The 23,590-nt window shown below is 51.5% G+C and overlaps 1 protein-coding gene across 3 annotated transcripts in view; it reads right to left on the minus strand.

Moving 5' to 3' along the window:
• Window positions 1-23,155, minus strand: part of TSPAN14 (tetraspanin 14) — a 63,327-nt gene extending 40,172 nt beyond the window's left edge. Inside the window, exon 1 of one of the 3 annotated variants that reach the window (XM_025396860.1) lies at window positions 23,049-23,155. The gene's annotated coding sequence lies outside the window, so the exon portion shown is untranslated. Of the gene's footprint in view, window positions 1-17,876; window positions 18,000-23,048 lie in introns of those variants that run through there. The other 2 variants (XM_025396857.1, XM_025396858.1) reach the window with 2 other exon arrangements.
• Window positions 23,156-23,590: the final 435 nt, after the last annotated feature.

Here is a 23,590-nt window from a genome sequence, read left to right on the forward strand (position 1 = left end):
AGAGCCTCCAGAGAGGAGCACAGCCCTGCCAACAATTTGATTTGGGCTTTGTGAGACCCTAAGGAGGGAATAAGTTGAGCTATGCTGGGCCTGGACCTCTGACCTACAGAAATTGTGAGATTTAATACAGGCAGCCTTCTGCAACCACAGTTCTGTATCCATGGATTCAGCTAACTGGGAATGAAAAATATTTGGGGGAAAAAAAAAAGATACAAGTAAAAAATACAGTAAAACCACCTGCAATCCCAGCACTTTGGGAGGCCGAAGCAGGTGGATCACGGGGTCAGGAGATCGAGATCATCCTGGCTAACATGGTGAAACCCCGTCTCTACTAAAAGCACAAAAAATTAGCCAGGTGTGGTGGCAGGGGCCTGTAGTCCCAGCTACTCGGGAGCCTGAGGCAGGAGAATGGCGTGAATCTGGGAGGCGGAGCTTGCAGTGAGCCGGTATCACACCACTGCACTACAGCCTGGGTGATAGAGTGAGACTCCGTCTCAAAAAGAAAAAAAAAAAAAATACAGTAAACAACTATTTCCACAGCATTTACTTTTGTTTTTGAGACAGGGTCTTGCTCTGTCGCCTAGGCTCGAGTGCAATGGTGCAAACTTGGCTCACTGCAGCCTAGACCTCCCAGGCTCAAGCAATCCTGCCTCAGCCTCTCAAGCAGCTAGGACTATAGGAGTGTGTTACCATGCCCAGCTGATTTTTAAATTTTTTGAAGAGACAGGGTCTCACTATATTGCCCAGGCTGGACTCGAACCCCTGGGCTCAAGCAATCCGCCTGTCTCAGCCTCCCAACATGCTTGTATTATAAGCGTGAGCCCCCGCACCCAGCCAGCTTTCACACTGTATTAGATATTTTTAAGTAATCTGGAGATGGTTTAAAGTTTAGGAAAGAATATGTGAAGGTTATATGCAAATACTACACCATTTCATATTAAGGACTTGAGCATCTATGGATTTTGGCATCGTGGAGGAGGTGTGTCCTGGAATCAAACACCCTTGGACAATGCAGTGATGACTGTATAAAAAGAATGGGGAGGTCGGGCACCATGGCTCACGCCTGTAATCCCAGCACTTTGGGAGGCCGAGGCAGGTCAATCACAAGGTCAGGAGTCCCAGACCAGCCTGGCCAAGATGGTGAAACCCTGTCTCTACTGAAAATACAAAAATTAGCCGGGTGTGGTGGCAGGTGCCTGTAATCTCAGCTACTTGGGAGGCTAAGGCAGAGAACTGCTTGAACCTAGGAGGCAGAAGTTGCAGTGAGCTGAGATCGCGCCACTGCACTCCAGCCTGGGCGACAGAGCGAGACACTGTCTCAACAACAACAACAAAAAGGATGGGGAGGCCGGGCACAGTGGCTCACGCCTGTAATCCCAGCACTTTGGGAGGCCGAGACGGGCAGATCACGAGGTCAGGAGATCGAGACCATCCTGGCTAACATGATGAAACCCCATCTCTACTAAAAACACAAAAACATAACTAGCCGGGCGTGGTGGCGGGTGCCTGTAGTCCCAGCTACTCGGGAGGCTGAGGCAGGAGAATGGCATGAACCCGGGAGGCGGAGTTTGCAGTGAGCCAAGATCTCGCCACTAAACTCCAGCCTGGGGGACAGAGCAAGACTCTGTCTCAAAAAAAAAAAAAAAAAGGATGGGGAAAGGGGGCAGAAAAAGAACATCAACTCAGAACAGAGTGGACCTTTAACTTAAAACTTTTTGTCTCTTTTTAGAGACAGGGTCTTTAATTCCCAGCTTCACATGGTCCTCCTACCTCAGCCTCCCAAGTAGCTGGGACCACAGGTGTGTACCACCATACCAAGTTAATTTTTAATTTTTTTTTGTAGAAATAGTGTTTCACTATGTTGCCCAGGCTAGTCTCAAACCCCTGGCTCAAGAGATCCTCCCTCTGCAGTCTCCCCCAAAGTGCTGGGATTATAAGCATGAGCCATCACGCTCAGCCCAAAACTTTTGGATTTACAGAAAAGCTCATTATCTCTCCTATTGCCAGATTAGCTCTATCAAACATCACTGCAACACAACAACTCCCTCAAGAACCAGCTGTTTGTGAGCCTTGGATCCAGATTAAACTCCAGCCAGTGCTTGGCAGCCCCACACCCAAAGGAGTCAGGCCCCTGGCTCCTCCCACAGGGACCTTCAGAGGGGGAGGATGGCCGCCTGCATCCCTCCAACAGGGTCTCCTTCTACCTCCAGTTCTTTAGCATCCCCTGATTCTGCCTTGCCCTCTTTGGATGATGCCCATTTCAGGAGCTTGCTGGAAATGTGGAATCTCAATTCCCTTCAATCTGCATTTCACTAAGATCCTGAATAAGATGAAAATTTGAGAAGCTCTGAGACAACAGGCTCATTTTTTATATATAAATAAAAGGTCATGAGGGAGGAAGAGGGGAAAGAAGCCCCAAGGGAAGGAAGCCGGATGACATGACAGTGGAGAAAAGTGAACTGAGTGTTGGGAAGGCCAGGCCCAAACCATGTGGCCTGACCCTGCACAGAGGCACTGCGAGCTCCCCAGGCTTCCCTAGAGTGACGTCCCTGGAGTGTCTGCCCCTCCTATGGGATAATTACATGCCTCACAACCCTCCAACACTACTCTGCTGACGGTTCCAGAGATCTGCATCTTTCCACAAAAGCACGAGGCACAAATACCAGACAGAGCATGGACCAAGGGGCCCCACCTGGAATCCCTAAGCCTTCACCCACCCAGACACTCAGGAGCTTTCCTAAACCCCTCCCGCTCCAATCGCTCCCCTCCCCTCCTCTCCCCTCCCGTCCCCTCCTGAGGGCACAGGTCAGTCCCTCATGACCTCACAGGGAAAGTCTGAAGGTCTCTTACCCAGCTCTCTACTTCTAACCCGACCCCTCTTCTGGCCCCTCTTTTTCCTAAGGACCCAACTGACAATGACAACACCCACCACCCATATCCTCAGCTACACCCCATGCCGCCAAATTATCCTTGCTATCTCCTTCCCTCTCATTCTCTGAAGCCAATCCTTCAACACCACCTGGCCTTTGAGGCTCCCAGAACTGGCCTCTGACCTGATCACAGGCCCATCCCAGGGAAGGGCAGCCACATCTCCCAAGGAAAGTGGAGTTCCTGTTGCACCTCCAGTAGCACCTGGGGCCTGGACATTCCTACCATCTAAGAAGGGGGTCTCTAGACCCCGCTAGGTGCTGGGGAACATTCACAGGCCAAAGGAACAGGCAGGCCCAGGGAGAGAAGCCTAGGAGGAGGCAGGCGAATATGAAAGGGAATGTGCCCCAGTAGGAGAGAGAATCACTAAGGCAGGCCAGGGCAGGCTGCTCAGCTGCCCACAAGAATCTCACCCTCTGAGGGTGGAAGGAGGGGCTCGGCTCCCTCTGACTCACCCCTTAGAGCCAGAACTGTCCATGTACATCCCTGATCCATTCCCTCATTAACCCAAACACCACACCCAGGGGCCACCAGAAACACTGCAAAATTAGACGCCGTGGCATGTGAACCTATGGATTATATCAAAAGAGAAAAAAAAAGTAATTAAAAAAAAAAAAAACCACCATGGTGGCAGCAACCACTCACTGGGGTGAAGAAGTTTGACTCTTTACTGTGGGAAGTCACTACACAGCTGCACAATGTCAGGGGGGCTGGATCCCCTACTTTATCACAGGGTAACAAACACTACCCTGGCACAGTGTGGGGAAGGTGGGCCCCCGGCTTCCAAGGTCATCAAGCCCCTGACCGCCAGCTCTGGACAGCCTCCACGCGGAGGCACAGGAGAGGCTGGGCCCCAGCCCTGAGCTCCACTAGGCTCTCCAATGGGCCTGAGGGTCTCAGTGCCTGGCATCCTGTAAAAACCCTGATATTAGCGACTGAAGCACTATGAATTTCCACCACCAAAAACCCACAACCCAAAACCTGCTGAGTTTCAGGACACCGAAGGGCCTCCTCATTAACCTGGTGAGAGGAGGCCTCTGTCTACCTCAGTGCTGTCATCAGGAAAGCAGCAGAGTGGGTGGATGTGGGTCAGGGGAGGCCTCAGCAGGAAAAGCACTGGGCCTGGAATGGAGGTCACCTAGTCCAGTGACTTCCAAGCTTACTATTTTTATTATTTTTTAAGCTACAGGAGGCTTTGTTCAAAGAAACTCTGACCCAGAAACCCAACATAGAGGCAGGCAGAGCAGGACACTTTTATCTTCAGGTGGCTGGGGAAAGGGAGACTTCACAAGGTGCACACTAAAAACCACGGGCCTAGTGCGGCTGATGCCACGCTCCACAGGACAGCAGAAAGGCTCAAGGAGCTGCCTCCAGAATCTTATGGCGACTAGTTCAACAGAACTATAATAGGCCTGGAAATGCATGTTTTGAAGAGCTGTCATTCACAGCAGCTTGAAAAAGCCCCCACTGGCCAAATCTGGAATAATCTGAGTGGCAAAATAAACAATAATAACAATGGATTTTAACTCATTGAATAAAATAAGAATTCATGAGCCCATTCTAATACACACAGAGAGATAAATAAACAGGAGAGAAGGAAAAGTTCTGTGTAGCACAATGATACATAGCTACAGCAGTTCCGTATAGTTAAATGATAAATGTAGGAGGAATCATGGAATTAAATCATCGCATTCGACACCCATGACAGAAACAATCGACTGTGCCAAGAATCTGCAATGGGTCCTAAAACCAGTGATGAGTCTGATGTGAAATAGCATACTGTATTTGCATAGTCTCAAAGTATCTCCCCACAGGACACTCACAAAAGAACAAAACTGTAAGCTAGAGGAGAGAAACCCAGCAGACATCACCATAAGCAAGTGATCATTGTTAGTATCACCGGTAATGACTCAGACCCACATCATGTGCCTCCCAGGGGGATGTACCCAGGACTCACCATTTCTGCAGTATTCCTGACAAAACTGCAAATCTTGCATCTAACCATGAGGAAACAACAAACAAACTTAAATTAAGGGAGATTCTACAAAATAACTGGCATCAAGTAACTCAAACACAGAGTTTGTGGTCCTTCTTTAAAAAAAAAAAAAAAAAAGCAAACAAAACATTCAGGCCTTGGGCCCCATTGGAGATTTTCACTTTTACGTTTTTGAGACAGCGTTTCACTCTGTGACCCAGGATGGAGTGCAGTGGCACCGTCACGGCTCACTGCAGCCTTAACCTCCTGGGTTCAAGTGATCTTCCCGCCTCAGTGCACACCTGCAGTTCCAGCTACATAGGGAGATGGGGTCTCCCTATGTTGCCCAGGCTGGTCTCAAACTCCTGCTTAAGCCATCCTACTGCCTCGGGCTCTCAAAGTGCTGGGACCACAGGCATGAGCAACCACGCCCAGCACCCATTAGAGATTTTCAGAATGATTCATCAGGCAGCTCATTCAACTGCACCAGCAGCCTCAGGGCAACACCTGCCCACCCAGGTGAGGCAGGGCCTGGTCACCCACACTTGCCACCCCCCCACCCCCACTTCTCAAATGGCTAGGCAAAAGGAGGCCTGGCACCTTGGCTTCCAAGTTGATGTCCCAACCTACTTCCCTCTGCCATTGAAGGTGAAGCTGCCCACTCACGGGAGGATGCTAGGCCAAGGCAGGCTTGGTGCACATGCCCTATACCCTGATCATCATGACAGGCCTGTTTCTGAAAATCTAAGTCCACAAGAAATGTCTATACACAGCATCCTTTTACACGCCCCTGGTAAGAGCACATCAGAGCCTCTTCCTCACCCAGTTGCAAACAAATGTGGAGAGTCTGGGCCCAATCTACACTAGTATTCCCAAAGTGAACAAGAACCCACACCAAGGTGCTGTGCCTCCAGACTTCAGGACGACTGGGCTGGGCCCTGTGGCCTCCAGAGATCAGCAAGGTTGAAGCAACCCACCCAGCAATCCATCAGTGCACAGGCTCGCTTGCCAAGCCCATGGGGTGAAAAGGCTTTTGCTGTGGGAGACAAGCACCTGAAGACTTGTTTCTACATGTTCACGGCACTGCTGCATGCAAGACACCCAGAATGAGGCCGTGGAGACCAACTCCAACTCAGAGTGGGACCTGTGCCTGACTCAGGGGACTCAGAACATGACCCCCTTCACTAAATGTAGTCAAATAGGTGCTGGAGGGCAGAGAGGAGGAGGTGGTGGTGGTGGTGGCAAGCTGGTCAGGAAATGCTCCCTAGAGCAGCTGTTTTAAATGTGTACTAGATGAGGGCAGCACATATAGAAGCTCCCCAGTTTGGGATCGAGAGCTGTGCCTGAAGACAGGGAGGAACACACTACAACCCAACCTGGCAGCAGGCAACTCTGTCACCCCAAGACTGCCCCTCCAATGAAGATGATTAACAGAGCCTTCAGTGTATCCCCAGCTCCAGGCTGGGACCTGCATGATGATACCAAGACAAAACCAGCATGGTCATCCTTGCAGGGCTGACACCGTCGGGGAGGGAGCCACTCCTGAACACCACATTTTCCAAGTGATGAGTGGCCTGTTCCTGGTAAGAAATAAACTTTGCTCCAATAACTGGGTCTTTAAAGGCTGGCTGTTACAGGAGCTGTTCCAGTAGGCTGCAGGGATTTGACCTACATGCCTAATGTAGATTTGAAGTGTTCTCTTTGCACAGGTCACAAAGACACTACATAAGAGAGTTTAGAATTATATTTGCTCCTCATTCTCTGTTTCCATGCCTGAAAGGCATAAAGATTATGGCTATAAGATGCTTAAAAATCTTTGTACACAAAATTGCACAGTCAGCTAGAATATACTGTCGGTCTTCCATATATCCACAGATTCAAGTAACCAGGATCAAAAATATTCAGGAAAGGCTGGGCACAGCGGTTCACACCTGTAATCCCAACACTTTGGGAGGCCGAGGGGAGTGGATCACCTGAGGTCAGAAGTTCAACACAACCTGACCAATATGGTGAAACCCCGTCTCTAATTAAAACAGAAAAATTAGCTGGGCCTGGTGGCGCACGCCTATAGTCTCAGCTACTCAGGAAGCTGAGACAAGAGAATTGCTTGAATCTGGAAGGTGGAGGTTGCAGTGAGCTGAGAATGCGCCATTGCTCACCAGCCTGGGCAACAGAGCAAGACTCTGTCTCAAAAAGAAAAGAAAAAAAAAAGTACAAATGCTTTAAATTATATAATACTTATATTGCATTTACATTGTATGAGTTATTATAAGTAATCTAGAGATGATTTAAAGTATATGGGAGGAAGTACATAGGTTATATGCAAATACTACTAAGTGCGGGGGCTAAAACCAATCTCCCCTGGAGACAGGACACCAAGGGACAACCATACTGTGTTTTAAGACAAAAACCCCACCTCAAAGGATGGCAAGCTGGAAAACTTCTGAGTCTAGGATGGGACACTTTCCAGCCCACCCCAGGCCTGCCTCCCCCAGCCCGGGGGAAAAAGATTTACAGAGCTAAAACAAAACAAACAAACAAAAATCCTTTCCAAAGAAGCCATGAAAAGTGAAGCCCAGTGGGGAAAAATAAAACTAAGTGTGCCTTGCGAATGTCAAAAGAGAGGAGGAAGCAGGGGCAGAATTTTTTAAACTGCAAATCAATGGTGAGAAACTACTGGAAAAGGCTGAGAGGAAATCAAGAGTCAGGAGAAAGCAGATCATCCCCTAAAACAGAGCTAGAAAGGCAGGGGGCCCCTTGGGTAGCTGAGCAGGAGAGTCAGGGTCTCATTCCCAGGGACGCAAGCTCTTCCCCACAAAGCCCCAACCTTCGCCAGAATGCAGGGGTTGTGCAGGCAGTACAGTGAAATCAGGACAGCCACCTCAAACTGTTTTCTGCTGCAAAACTACTATAAAATACGAATTTACAGTCCCTCTTCTGGACTATTTATTTATCTTCAACATACACCAAAACATCTTTATAGAAAATGCTTTGTGTTTCTTCCAAAAGCAAACAACATTTACGACCTGATTCTGATCCTGTTCTCCAGCTGGAACAGGGCGGGGCGAGTGGCACCAGATGGCCAGGGAGGCTTAGGGCTGCCCTTTCACCCAGGAGGGCTCCAGTTATCCCCCACCCCCACCCCCATGCCCCAAAGATAACCTCGACAGCAGGGCTGTGGGCCAAGGGGGCTTTCTCGATCTAGCTCCATTCCCAAGACATCGCCGGCACCGAGGAATAACTGCTGTACACTGCACACCCAGAGGGGAAGGACTGCAGAGCCGGGGCTGGTGAACCTGTTTAAAGTCGGCAACTTTCAGGAAAGCAAGCGGGTGAAGACTGCAAAACCACGAAAGAGACTAACAAAGCAAAGGCGCAAGCATGACAGTGCGGCTGGCTGAGGCTATGCTTCTCAAACATGAAAGTGCATTCAGGCCAGGCACGGTGGCTTGGGCCTGCAATCCCAGCACTTTGGCGGATTGCTTGAATCCAGGAGGTCAAGGTTGTAGCAAGCCTTCATTGTACCACTGAGTGCAGAGTCAGACCCTATCTCACAAAAAATAAAAAATAAAAATTTTAAAAGAGCATTCGAATCACTTGGGTCACTTTGTTAACAATGCAAATTCTGATTCAGCTGATCTGGGTGGAGGTCCCCAAGGTTCTACAGTGCAGTAAGCTCCCAGGTGATGCCCATCCTGCCTATCAGCAGGTCTGTAGATGGCACTTTGAATAGTAAGGATGTAACACTGACACACAGAAGGAAAACAACCAATCAAGCACGTCATGGGAAGAAAGCCACCCATCTTTATTGTGCTTGATTTGCGAGGATGCAATCAGCTTCCCTGGAGAAATGCTTTAATTTTGGGATTTGTTCGGGATTTTGGTGCATCCCACTGGATTCTCACAGATTATTTTTATTCCCACTTCTCAGCTGTAAAAGCTACTCTAACCAAATGATAGAGACCTGCCTCTTCCAAGACGACCGCCCTCCTGTGTCATGCCCAGCAGAAACACAGCCTACAGCAGTAGTGACACAGGCTGTACCCTGAAGACAATGGGAGGAAGTCAGATGGGCAGCAGGCACAGGGGGGCCTGGCACACAGTGCTGGTTAGGGCTGGCGGGCCCAGAGGATGGAGGCTGGGCCAGGAAAGGCAGATAAAGGGCCAGAAACACAGCCTGAAAGGTTACCAGGAAAAGAACATTTTGTCTCCTAGAACCTATTAACAATATAGAGGCAAAATTTAAACCGAGTCTCCACCCTCAAAGAGGCATGGGGATATTGTTTTCGTTTTTACTTTTAACAAGTTTGTTTTTACATTTAAGAGCTTGGCCTCACTTTGGCAAGAGGTAAAATTAAAAGCTTTACTTCCCTCTCCCTGGATTCCACTTCACAAGAGAGGGGCTACACTAATAAACAAAAGTAATGTGCCATTTCCAAGAAAAGCCAAGGCAAGGTCCAAGGTAAGACTACTTATCAGTGAGCTCCAGGGGCCACACTCAGCACCTGAGAACTGGGAGTGTGTGTTTGGGCTCCGGGTGGATCGGTTTCCACTTGAAAACTACGGGCATCTTTTGAGGTGATCATCACCACCGCTCGAAACGCCCAGAAAAAGAGGGGCCCTTTGTTAATTCCATCTGATGACATTTTCTTTCAAAGGATCCTGAGTTGGCAAGAGAGATTCCAGGTCGTGACCAACCATTTTGGAGTTAGAGTCACAGAACTCCAAGGGTTACAGCTAAAATGTTCCCGAAGTTCCTCTAAGCAACACTTCCATTTTCCAGTCAGAATCTGCACCCCAGGAAGTGACCCGCCAAGGTCACCCAGGAAGCCAAAATTCAAACCCCAGCTTCTACATTCATGTGTTTTTCCCAGAAAGAACACCGAGCTGCCTTGATCGTGACTTTCCCAGTCTTGTTTGGGTCCAACAACCTGTAAACTAAAAATAAAATTCTAAGCCCCACAACCAACTAAACAAACCCTCTTGGCCACGAGGACCCCAGAGAAACCTGAAAAACAGCTCTTGGCCACGACGAGAAGGGAGGTTGGAAAGGCCTCACTACATACCTCCTCCATTTCGGGATTTAGACACAACAACTGACCATCATTAATATTAAAACAGAGATCATTAAGACTAAGAAACAAGACTCTTTGTGACAATAAGATATCGAAATATAAAGAGGATCGAAGGCCATGACAGACAAGGGTTAAGTCACTCACCCCACTGCTGTAACCCAGTGTATTGGTTAATGGACTTCCTTATCTTACCAGTCCTTTCTGCTGACTCTAAATTTTTGGACAAAGCTTTACTCCTTTAACTAATTGCAAACTAAAGAATCTCTGAACGCACCTATGACCTGTAAGCCCGTTTCACGATATCCCACCTTTCTGGGCTTAACCAATGCATATCTTCCATGTACTGACTTATGCCTTTGCCTGTAACTTTTGCCTCCTTAAAATGTGTAAAACAAAACTGTAATCCGACAGCCTCAGGCACCCTTTCCCTGGACCTCTTGAGACTACAGTGCTTTTCCCGGGCCACAGACACTCACTGGATTGGAATAAACCTCTTTAAAATATTTTAGAGACTTTGGTTTTTCTGTTAACATACCCCACCCCCCCCACCCCCACCCCGGCAAAGTGGCATCTGTGTTTCAACGCCTTTCAAGGTGAGCACCAGCTCTTTTTGCTTTGAGTCCTGTAGGTGCTACAACATTTGCTAAAATAAGGGCTGGGTGCTGTGACTCACACCTATAATGCTAGCACTTTGGGAGTCTGAGGTGGACAGCTTGAACCCAGATGACGAGTTCGAGAACAGCCAAGGCAACATAGCAAGAGCTTGTCTCTATGAAAATTTTTAAAAAATTAGTTGCGCATGGTGGTACGTGCCTGTGGTCTCAGCTACTGGGAAAGCTGAGGCAGGAAGATCACTTGAGCCTGGGAGGCCGGGGCTACACTAAACCATACTCATGCCACTGCATTCCAGCCTGGGCAACAGAGCAACATTCCATGTCAAAAAATAAAATAAAATGAGGACACTCCAAGGTGCAACCCTATCTGGGGCTGAGGCTTGCTTCCTGATTTGTAAGACTTGGCTGATAAGAGAATCAAGTAAGACAGCCAGGATGGGTTTTGAAAGGGTAAGATAAAACGCTAAACACATGAAAACTAGTGGGAGTTATGAGTTCTATACAAAACAACTCTATTTCAAAGGCAGGTGCCTTACAGATTCTGGTTGTGGTTTAGAAAGGAGACAGTATGGGTTGGGGCGGGCACACCTCAGATAGAGAAGTCAGACAGTGGGTGAGAGTGGCCTTCACCCCGCCTGCAACCCCACACAGAGCTAAAATTGCACCCTCAGAGAGAATGCTCATTTTGCCCACCAAAAAGTGGTCGGGGAGAGAAAGGAGAGATTCAGATATGAAGGAGCAGGGGACAGTTCCCCTCAGTTAGAGAAAAGTCCTCACAACCACAGAGACCAAAATAAAAAATATTCTCAACCAATCCTGCCTCTGTTTTCAACAAGGACCAGGAGATTAAGAACGAGCATCCTTTGTGCCTCGGAGTGGCTTTTTCTGCCGAAGACCTGGAGGCTAACTCGCTCTCTCTTTAGTGTGCACCCTCGGTGGCCCAAAACAGGTGAGACCTCTCTCTGTTCCCACTGTAGGTGTCACTATCTTTGTGATCCAGTAAGAGGGGAGACTCTGTGCTTCTCTCAGCATGGCTGGGAGACAGGGGTACAGCCAGAGGAATTAGGGGTGCAGTCATGGGGCTGCCATGCCTTTGGCTCAGTGGGCAGATTCATGTCACAAGGGTTTCCACTCCGCCGGCACTGTGTGCTGGCTGCCTGCTGCCCGCTGCCAGCCTGAGATTCAAGAGCCCGGAGATGGCAGAACAAAGGAAAATGGCTGTGGCTCCTGCAGCGGGGGTGGCTGCAGGCTGAGCTGCCAGCACACAGGCTTTTCAGCAGCTGAGTGCTCGCGTGAGGAACAGGGGACACTGCGCTGAGCACTGAGGCACAAAGAAAGTGGGGGGCCTGGGAGACTAACAGGCACGTGCCTGGCCCCCACCCAAAGGCACAGCTGGGCCAGGAAGACTGGGCAGAACTCACTCCCCAAAGCAGCGGGCAGGTGGCCGACAAGCCTGGCACTAGCCACTCCTGCTCCTTGCCCAGCTGCTCAGAACTCTTACCTAGAGGTGTTCCAGGCAAGCACAGGGACTTGAGAAGGGCGAAGGGGGATCTTGACAGAGGCAGAAACTAGAATCTGAGAACACATCATGGGCCTTGGATTGGCTCAAGGCTCTCTGCAAATGGACCTCTATTAAGCATAATGGGCTCCTGCTACCAGCAACAATAGCTGCACTGACCACTCCCGCTCCCCCTCGCCTCCTTTTCTACTCCCCTCCCACCACACCCCCCAAAAAAAACCTACAATGGGAAGCAGCAGGAACCAGGGCAGAGCCCCTGAATAGCTCCACTGTGAGGCCCCAGGTCCCTCCTCCTCAACCCCACAGGTCAGCCCGCACTGCCACCAGGCCACAATAGAAACCTCTGTGCTATCAAGGACCCAGGCCCAGACAACGAGCTGCACATGGGAAGCTCTGGCCTTCTCACAGGGACTGCATGTAACTGCAATGGTGAGAAGTTCTCTGACTAGAAGGGTGGGAGAGCCATGGCAGGGACACAGATCTCAAACCCACCAGGTCAGGGTCTATTTAGGAGGACTATCTGCCAGCCAGCCCTAAAATCTCCCTGCTTCCCACCCTGCCCTGGCATGGGGCAGTGAGAGCCACACAGGGAAACAACCAGAGAGCTCCCAACATGGAGTGGGCGCCTCCAACATGCCCTCACGACTGTTCCTCCTTCCCCACTCATCCCAGGAAGAACCATACCCCGTTTCTGTTCTGAAAGGAAGCGCCTGCTCAAAACATAAAACCCATCTATTATTTTCACCAGGTGCCCTTTACACAGGCTTTTAAAATCACAGGGTGGCAATCAGGCCCAATGTGGCCTGAACAGAGAGGTCTGCAGAGCAACGAAAGGCCAAGGGAGACCAGAGCAGGGGGCTGATCCTCACACCAACCCCTGACACTGCGGGAAAATCTGCTCCTCTAAAAGCTGACGCCAGCTCCAGCTTGTTGCAACCAAGGCTCCCCCTTCGCACCCTACACAGGTCCTGCAAAGTCCTGAGGCCGCTGGAACCCACTATGAGAAGCCTGCTCCCCCACCCTACACCCCAGCTCGCTCTGGCTGACTCCTCACACTTTTGGGGGCACAGGCAGCATGACCCACAGGGCCAGCCAAGGGCTGTAAATATGGAGCTTATGGGGACAGGCTGGCCGAACTGAACCAAAGACGGACCTGGGTGGGAACCAACACGCTGGCACCCCTCATGCCTTCCCAGTAGTTTCTCCAGCTCTTGTCTCTGTAGAAGGCCAAGATCCCTCCAAAATAAAACTTCCTAAACTTTCATTCCCCCTTTCGGAATCAAAGCTGCATGTTTCTTTTCCTTTTACACACCTAATGCAGTAACTCCACATCTAGTCATTTCCACTACAGACCTAGAGCATGCATAAGACACTCCTGCAGCTTAGCCTATAGAAACAAAATACTGAAAGAAACCTCAAAATCCATCAATAGGGGGCTGGTAAAGTGAGTCATCATTCACTGTACAGCAGAATCATGCACTGCTGTTAAAAAGAATGGACTAAACTATGTGCTAAAATGGAACAATCCTGGGATAAATTTTTAGAGTGAAAATCAGGAAGTGCAAAACAGCGTAATTAGTTTACCACTGGGGTAATAAACAAGAAAGGAATACGGACACGCTTGACTAGGCACTGAACATCTGGTGACAGGGGCCTCAGAGGAGTAGAACTGAAGGGGTCAGGGATAGAAATAGGAGTTTTCACTGTGTATCTTTGTTATGTGTTCTTCATCATGTATACATTTTTGTAAATAAAAATGTTAAACCTAAATTAATATTTAAAACACCTAAAGTTTGTGGCTGGACACACAATTTTACCTGTAGCTGTCTGAGGGCAGCTTCTGGTGTTTCCCTAGAACAAGGCAGAGTTAACAGGGAGGGGGAAGGAATCAAGGGGAAGGAGGGGGTCAGGCAGTGGCAGCCTCAGGAATAAAGACTCACCAACTCACTTAAGACTCCACCCCAAGTCCCGAAATAGAAAGTTTTCCTAAGAAGAGCAAGAGCAGATTCTGACAAAGCCACAAAAGAAACCGGACCATCTGCTGCCAAACCCACTTCGTGATAAAACTGTAAGACCCTAAGGTCCAGGCAATGTACGCAATGCAGGAGAGGGGGCTGAAACCCAGGCATCCCAGGCCTCCACAGGGACCCTTCTCTGAGCCCCTCCCCACTCAGTCATCAGTGGAGCTCGAGGTCCTAGTGCTATGAACAACATCCCAGTTTCAGCAACTAAAGAAAGCTATTTCAACAGATTTCTAGGCCTGGCCCAATTCCAAGGACAGGCTAAAAACAGTTTCTCCAAAATCCCAGCTCAAAATCCCATTCCCTAACCACTAAACTCCATGTACCTTCCAGGAAACGGAAGCTGCAAAATGGAGCTATGAGATGCACTTGTAGATTTATTCCTCACTAAAGGGATACATATATGTTGTTTAAAAGCTTCCTTTAACTGACGTGTCAATAAATACTCTGCACTCAGAAGCACTGATATACTTCCTCCAAGTGATTCTTCCCCCTAAGGAACAATACAAAAACCATTCCAGCCTTTCCTGCTGCTGAGGGGAATGACACAATGACCATTAGAACCTGGACCGGCCAGACCATTTGAGAGATGTGGAAGGCAGGGAGTGGTTCACAAACAGAACTCCATCTGTGTAGAATAACTCCCCCACCTCACCCCACCCCATCACATCACATCCCATCACATCCCATCCCACCCCACTGCCACCCCCTAGGCCACCAGAGCAGACAGAAATAAACACCTCCTAATGACCTCAAGCTCAAAGACTGCCCAGACCACAGGGAAAGAAGGCCAGAGAAGGGGAATGGGTATATTTGGTTCCCCTTACAGAATAAGATGCTTTCTGAAGACTGCTACGTATGTTCAACAAGTAGCCCCTGAATTAAGAAGCACAAGTGAAGTGCCCAGGAGTTTGACACCAGCCTAGGCAACACAGCAAGATCCAACCTCTACAAAAAATTTTTAAAAATTAGCTGGGTATAGGCTGAGGCAGGAGAATGGCATAAACCCGGGAGGCGGAGCTTGCAGTGAGCTGAGATCCGGCCACTATACTCCAGCCTCGGTGACAGAGCGAGACTCCGTCTCAAAAAAAAAAAATTAGCTGGGTGTGGTACTGCATGCCTGTGGTCCCTGCTACTCAGGAGGCTGAGGCGGGAGGATCACTTGATCACTTGAGCCAGGAAAGTGGAAGCTGCAGTTGTGATAGGGCACTGCACTCCAGCCTGGGCAACAGAGTGAGACCCTGTCTCAAGAAAAAAAAAAAAAGGCACAAATGAGATCTCACAACAGTGAGAATCACACTGGCACTTGAAGCCCTCATATCTCATTCTGCTCCTGTCTGTGGCTCAATGTAAGCCCTCAGCAGGTCTTGCCTGTAATCGCACAATCCTCTGTGAAACCAAGACCAGCCCCTCTCCGTCTTTCTGCAGGAGTGAGCAGAGCCCACCCCAGGCACTAATCCTCAACACACCAAATCCTGACACCTGCCTTTGCCACCTCATCGATCATGCCACAGAGGGGAGTGTCAGGGCTACCCTATGCCAGAGGAGCCCTCAACTAAACCTGCCCACCCCACCCCATCCTGGGCACATGCCACTTGCTCCTCTTTGCTTACACACTTAGCATCCCAGAGCCCTTGGGAATCAATCCCCCACCACTACCACCAACTTTGATTTTGGCATGCCCCCCTCAAAAACCTATCCACGTTTATCACTTGTATTTTACAGGAAGCTACTAGAGTAACAAAACACAATGATTGTGGCAGGCAGGATGGCTGCAGAGAGCAGGGTTCAGTCACCACCACTGTTCTGCTGCAAGGGTGGAAGCTGGCCACAGAGCCTCTGGGAAGGAGGGAAGGCCCCATCCACAGCTGACTGGTTTTCCTTACTACAGCAAGAGCCTGGTTCCTGAAAAGCTGACTGTTGAGACAAGATCAGCTTCAAGAAAAGGAGGCAGGCCACACAAGGTCACCTGTGCAGGGGGGGCTGGAGGGAGCCAGCCCTCAAGAGAGGCAGAGTCTGATCAAGCAGAGAGGAGGGCCAGAGAGAAAAGGAGGAGCCTCACTCATGAAGGAGGAACAAGGTAGGCTGGATGCAGGGACCTGAAGGCCTCAGACAGAAGGAAGCTGGTGAAGCTCCCAAGGCCAAAATGCCCAGGAGCTCTGGCTAGAAGGCTCCAGGAGTATGCAGTCCAGGCAAGAGGAAGAGATCCCCCACAGCACCTCCCTCTGGCCAGCTCAGACAAATGGGACAGTCAATTCCCAGGCTGATGGAGGCAGGAGAGAGAACCACAAAGTTGTCAGACTGGTTTGTCCAGGACAGGGAGAACAGGAAACACAAACTGCAGCAGGAGCTCAGTTTCAGGGGGCAAAAAAAAAAAAAAAAAAAAAAATGGCTGAATAAAATGGCTGTGGTCTGACAGCCAACAGATTTGGCAATAGAAGGCTAGCGGGGGATAGCTGTTATAAGCAGCAAAATTGGTGGGTTGTAGGGAAATGAGGACCCAGGTCCATGCGATTTCCTGGGTGCAGAGGGGAAATCCAGCAGGCCAAGAGCAAGGGAGCCAAGGGACAAGGGGCTAGCAGATGCTGAAAAGGACCAAGGTTTCTGGAAAAAAAGAGAGTGACACAAGAAGGAACACCTACAAGGAGAGAAACCTGTGCCCTATTCTTGCACTGGCCCAAGTTCAGGACCACTCACACCTGTCTCCTGAGGGACAGGCCAGTGCAAGAAGAATGGACAGGACACTGCCAGCCACGGGATACTGACAGAGATTCTGTCCCTGACCAAACTTTATTTCTCTGAGCCCTCTGCTCACCTGGTCCTGACCTAGGGCTCCTAGCTCCATTCTGTCAGAGCCTAGTTTTAGCAAAAATCCTGTTAACCAGAATCCCCCACCCTCAATATCTAATCACCCTGGATATCTGATCGTATTTCTCATCCTCTGCTATCTCCCAGGTAAAACCTGATCACCCTGGCCTGCTTGCAACAAGAATTCAGTTAGCTACGTTTAGTAAAAATTTCCCTACCCTCTTAAAAATGTTCAGGAGGCCCCACACTCCGTTCCTTGGCTGTAAGTTCCCACTTTTCTTTGTTGTATTTGAAGTTGGCCCACTCTCTCTCCCCTACTGCAAAATCCCATTGCCATAATCCCTACACCTATTGCAAGTCGTAAATACAGACTACCTTACCAGTTTAACAAGCGTCAGAGTAAGTTTTTCTTTAACCAGCTCCCTAAGTCTTCCCGGACCCATTGCTCCCACCCCTCACTCAGAGTGTGTAAACTACTTGGTCTGGGGCTGTGGCTGACCTCCCCTACCAAGCCCCAGAAAAAGACCCTGTCTGCCTGGCCCAGGGACACAGGAGAGGACCCTGAGCACAGCTGGCAGGCACCCAGATTGGGGACAGACACACTCCTACTGCTGAGAGTCCCACAGCATCCCCAGGATCACCACTCAGACCTCGGGGTACAAACAAAAGTGATTCGGGAGAGACACATTTCCTTCCACTGCTCTGGGGCCTCTCTCCTGGATGTTACGGCTACGAACTCCTCTCAAGGCCGTGAAGTGTATAGGAGCACAGGCCTCAACAGCTGGGACACATAGTCAGGCAGGAAAAACCCAGAGAAGGTTCACTAGCCCCTTGTTCCGGTCCCTCCCCAAACCTTATCCATGCAGGACAGCCCAACTCCAGCTCTCCCAAATGCCAGGAAACCACAAAGACTCTGAGGCAGCACCAGGAGCTCACCTCTTACCAGAATCCCAGAAGCCACTTTAGAGACAACTGCCCCAGCTCTCAGGCTCCCAGCTCAGGCCAGCACAGCCTAAGGAGGGAGGAGTCAGTTCCTCCAGCTATCTAGCTGAAAGGCACAGGCTCCAGGCCTTCTCCCTGGCTGCTCAGTTGGGAGTCAGAACAGACCACAAGGGGTGAAGAGTTTCAACCCCAGCCTGCCCAGGCCCACTTAAGCTCTGGTCTCCAGGCCTGGCCTGCTGCCTCCTAAAAGAAAACCACAGCCCCACCCAACCCTACCCAACCCCACCAAGCCCAAGAGTGGAGGAAGTGGGGTTTCCAGAATCAGCTGCTGGTGAGCACTTGCTGAGTGCCACCAGAGATGGCAGCTGTCTCACACCAGTGTCAGGCCTAACTCAGGGGCTTTGGATCTTGTTTCTCAGTGTGCTCATGCTTCACTGCAACCCAGTGAGATAGGAAAGGCAGCCTTGATTCTTCTCACTTTACAGATGAGAAAATTTGACAACTTTTTTTTTTCCAGGAAGAAAAAAAAAAAAATCAAAGACTTGTGTAGGTCACTCAACTAGAAAGTAGATGCAACTTGAAAGCTTGCCTCACCATCATCCATTCATCTTCACATCTCCACGTTTAATCGGCAGAGGCACTGGACACTGCCTCCCTGCCAGGGCCTGCGCTCTACCAACATGGCCACTTGCCCTGTCTAAACCAAAAGCATACGCAGTTAAGGGAGAAAATGGATGTGGAGATGCTATGAATAACCTCCCTGATTCCCAGTTAGAGAGGACACTGCTATAATGGAAGATAAGCAAACTGAAACGCTGGCATTCACCTAGACCAAAGGCTATCAAAACTTCACTCTACGCAGCAACCTGGGTACTCTGATGGCCTGCCAAGAGTGGGACCACTGCTGGAGACCACCACCACCTCTCACTCCACTAGTAGAAAAACGGAGGCCCTGGAAAAGGTGAAAATATGCCTAAGGAGAGTGAGTTAATCATGAGGCGGAAGAACCTGAGGCCTTACCACTTCCAACAGTGTCTGCTAGCCCCGAGGGAAATCACCAGAGACCAAGCAGGTGACCAGGCACAAAATCAAGGGCCACAGTGTGAATGACTCCTTAAAATCCTGCTAAGGTGGCCTGAGGGGGAAAACGCAACTAACAGAGGGTTCCTACTCCCTTCTACAGACCAGGGATCTGGCCCCACACTCAATCCCATCCCCAGTGGGAGTCCACCTTCAGTCACCTCACCACCACTGCTTTCCACACCCCTACGACTGCAAGCTCAATCCCTGAATCAGGACCAGGCCTGCCTGGGTAGCGCTACCTGCTCCTGCTTCTAGGAAAGGTGGCTGCCCCTACAGGCCACATCCAGATAGGGGATGGAACATGCAAAATGTCCAAGGACTGACAAGGCAGGGCAGAGACAGGCAGCAGGAGCCTAATCCCCTTCCCATAGGCATCTTAAAGGCCACCAGGACTCAATGGCAGGAAACAGGGATCATCATGCTCTCTGTCCCTCTGTCCAAGCCACCAGGAGTGTTCCCACTAATCACTATGGGTCCCCCTAGTGAGGACAACATAAAGAAGATAAATGAATATGCAGTGTGAACAAGAAATAAACCTCTGTTGCTTTAAGCCTCTGAGACTTGGGGATTGCTGTTACCACAGCAAACCGTGATCTATCCAGACAGACACAGGCAGTGACTCACCAATCTTCTGCATGTGGCAGTGTTGGTCTTCCCATTCCCTGGCCTGAGGGAGACAGAAGCTACATCGCCAACCAGCAGGGGTTCTGGGGTACCTGCTATGTGCCCAGGCTGTGCTGGACAGATGAGATGTGTTCAGAGGCAGGGACACAAGGGCACCTTCACTGAAAACACTCATTAGTTCCACTGTGGGCCAGGATTGTTCGGTATATGAATCTATTTTAATCACCTCTGAGAGGAACGTATTGTCTAAATTAGAAATGAGAAAACCTGGCCAGGCATGGTGGCTCACACCTGTAATCCCAGCACTTTGGGAGGCCGAGGCAGGCAGATTACTTGAGGTCAGGAGTTTGCGATCAGCCTGGCCAACATGGTGAAACCCCCTCTCTACTAAAAATACAAAAATTAGCTGGGTGTGGTGGCGCACACCTGTAGTCCCAGCTACTTGGGAGGCTAAGGCAGGAGAATCACTTGAACCCAGAAGGTGGAGGTTGCAGTGAGCTGAGATCACACAACTGCACTCCAGCCTGGCCGATAGAGTGAGACTCCATATCAAAAAAAAAAAAAAAGAAAGAAAGAAAGAAATGAGAAAAGCCAGCTCATATTGAGACCTCAAGCAAGTTACTCTGTGACCTCTCGGGACCACAGTTTCCTCATCTGTAAAATGGAGCTGTTGACATCACGGTTGTTTTGTTTTTTCTTTCTTTCTTTTTTTTTTTTTTTTTTTGAGAGGGAGTTTTGCTCTTATTGCCCAGACTGGAGTGCAACGGCGCGATCTCAGCTCACTGCAACCTCCACCTCCCGGATTCAAGCAATTCTGCTGCCTCAGCCTCCCAAGTAACTGGGATTACAGGCATGTGCCACCACGCCCAGCTAATTTTGTATTTTTCATAGAGACAGGGTTTCACTATGTTGGTCAGGCTGGTCTCGAACTCCTGACCTCAGGTGATCCACCCACCAAGGCCTCCCAAAGTGCTGGGATTACAGGCACGAGCCATTGCGCCCGGCCATCACAGTTGTTTTCGAGGATTAAATGAGTTATTACAAGTCAAGCTTCTAGGGTGTAAGTCTCAATAAACTCACTATTAGTATCACTATGAAACCTTCCACATAACTGCTATAATCTTGTCCTTCACTAGATTTTAAACCAGCAAAGTTTTCCCAGGCCTGGTACAATGCCACTTTACAGGCACTGCCAAAAGGAATTCTACCTCAGTTGAAGTTAAATGGGTCAAATTCCTGAGCACATGGTGGCCTAGAGTGTGGCCTCAGGAAATAGTTCCAGAACCCAGGGAACGTCACTTCACTGCCACCGCAACCTTTAGGGCAGGGCCATCTCCTCTCCCACTTCATCCTGCCACTTTCCACATGGGAAGGACCCTCACCAGTCCTCAGAGACTAGCACAGCTGCCCAGCTGGTGAAGGGGGACACTTCCCTGGGCACCCAACCATTCTGCAGCTCCATGCCCTTTCTTCCTGGGGCAGCCACAAACCTTCAGAAGCACCCATGGACTCAGACCCCCGTCTCCCTGAATGATTCTGCTGTGCTGAGATCAAGCTCAGATCAATAAACACTACTGAGCACCGATGCCACGTCCAGCCTGGGTTCTAAGACCACACCAAGTTTACAGCTGGTGAGGGACTTTCCAGACTTGGAATAGTGCCTGCAACAATGCCTCGCACCCCACAGAAATCTCAACCATGCTTTGTTAAGTAAACTGAGGATGACATTAGGTGGTCCAAGCAGTGGAGTTCAGAGATGCGGGGATGGACATACCCAGAAAGTCTCCAACTGAAGTTGGGGTGCAACACAATGAGAAGGGAGGGGAAAATACATCTGGTGGCCCTGGGTTTCCAGGGCCTGTCACTAACGTTAGGGATCGGGGTGGGATGGGATCAGACTGCATGTGGTGGCTCACACCTGTAATCCCTGTGCTTTGGGAGGCTGAGGTGGGAGGTTCTCTTGAGCCCAGCAATTTGAGGCTACGATCACACCGGCAGCTAAGGGGATAGAAAGGCATACAGGGCCATGATGGTGGAGTCTGGGCTTCATTCTGGGGGTGCCAGGGCCCAGGAAGATCCCTGGAAGGAAGGCCGCCCCCACCAACCACTTGGCTGGCTTAAATGTGGCAAGGACATAGGGCTGCTCCGATGGCCTGTCCCCAGGTTTCCCTTCACAAATTGAGAAGGGTAGCCGGAGCACTCAGCAGGCACTAACTGCTTCCAGACTTCAAGGTCAAGGGGCGAGGGGAAGGCTACTTTTGAGGATTTGGCAGGCCACTCTCTCACTAGCCCAAGAACAACCCCGTAAAGGAGGAGGATCCCCTGGAGAGCAGACCACTGCCAGGAGCACACCTGCAGAGGCTCCAAGGAGGAGGATCCCCTGGAGAGCAGACCACTGCCAGGAGCACACCTGCAGAGGCTCCAATACTATGCTCTGCACTGCCGCTCAAGACCGCCTGACCTCCCGGATAGCCGCGCCAGGACACCCAAGGAGTGTGTGTGACACCGCCGCACTCACCACCGCTCCGCGCCCAGCACCAGGACAGTACCCGGGCCCACAACTTCCCCCGACTCCCCCTAGCACAGACCGCTTCTCGCCGGAGATCAACTTTAAGTCCCCAACACAAGTGCTCCAGCGGTCCGAGGGCCAAAGTCTCTCCACACACCCTCACACAGGCACTTCCTACCCACCCGCACCCCACCCCTGGGGGTGGAGGAGAAGCAGCAGCGGCCCGGGACCAGCACACTCCGCAGCCACAAACCTCACTCTACCAGAACTCCGGCTAGGTCAAGGGGTCAGGCTTTGCTCCCAAGCACAACCCCACACGACTAACGCGAAGAAGCTGGGTCACCGCCTACTCAAACTCCGGCCGCCCCAAACCCAAGCCAGGCAGAGTGGGACCCACGGCGGCGTGGCAGACTGACCACGACAACGGCGGGGCAGGGGGAAAGGGTGGCCCGCCCCGGCCTACGCCCACCCCCACCCCGGACCCGAGCTCCGGGGGGCCGAAGGTGGGTGGCTGAGCCGAAAGGGGCACCCATCCCAGAGCTCGCTGCTGGGGACAAGAAGCAGAGCTCCGAGCAGCAGCGGCCGTCCAGACTTCCCGTCGCCCTCACCCCGCCCGGCCCGGGCGCGCACTCGCCGGGGCGCGCGGATGGGGCGAGGGCTACCGAACCAGGAGTGCCGGCCCCGGGACCGCCGCGGCTCTCGTCCGCCGGGCGCCGGAGTTCGGCTCAGCCGGGTCCCGGCCGAGGCCTCCAACCTCTAGCAAGCGATCCTGGCAGACAAAGCCAGCACCGCCCGTGGGGCCGCTCCCGGGCAGGCGGGGAAGGAGGCTGAGGGGCCAAGCAGGGACCTGGGGAGCAGACTTGCCCCCGGAGGACGCTCGGGGAAGTCGGCCTCAGACAAAGAAGGGGGCAGGCCCCGACGCCCCAGCCGAGTCTCCGCGCTCTACTCACCCGCGCGCGGCGGCGGCAGCGGCGGCGCGGCCCGGCTCGGCCGAGGAAGTTAGAGCAAGTTCGGCGGCGCGGGGTGGGAGGGCGCGACTCGGGCCGTCCGAGTGGCGGGGGCGGGGCGCAGAGGGGCGGGGCCGGAGGCGCGGCGCCTGCCGGCTGCCGAGGAAGGGGCGCCGCTTCCCTGCGCCGCCCGGTGCGGCCCCGCGCGCTTGGGCCCGCCTTTGCCCCGCCCCGCCCCCGCCAGCTCGCCCCTCCCCCACCACGCCCCGCCTCCCGGCCCGCGCGGCACCGGGGACCGCAAGGCCGGTTCGCCGGCCCGCCCCTTTGTCCCGCTCTGGGCGGTGCCGGAGGCTCGAGGCGGCCAGGTTCCGCGCCCTCCGTGTGGATGTGCGGCGCAGGCCAGGCCTGGCCCGGGGCCGGGCACTTGTGGCCGCCGGGAGCTCTCTGAGCCGTTGCGCTGCGCAGACGCCGCTCTGGCCTTGTCAGAGCCGAACCTGGGAGAAGCACGAGCTGTGGGAGGCGGCGTCTCGAGGGATACACGGAAT

This window comes from Theropithecus gelada, chromosome 9 (assembly GCF_003255815.1).
Source record: "Theropithecus gelada isolate Dixy chromosome 9, Tgel_1.0, whole genome shotgun sequence".
NCBI lineage: Eukaryota > Metazoa > Chordata > Mammalia > Primates > Cercopithecidae > Theropithecus > Theropithecus gelada.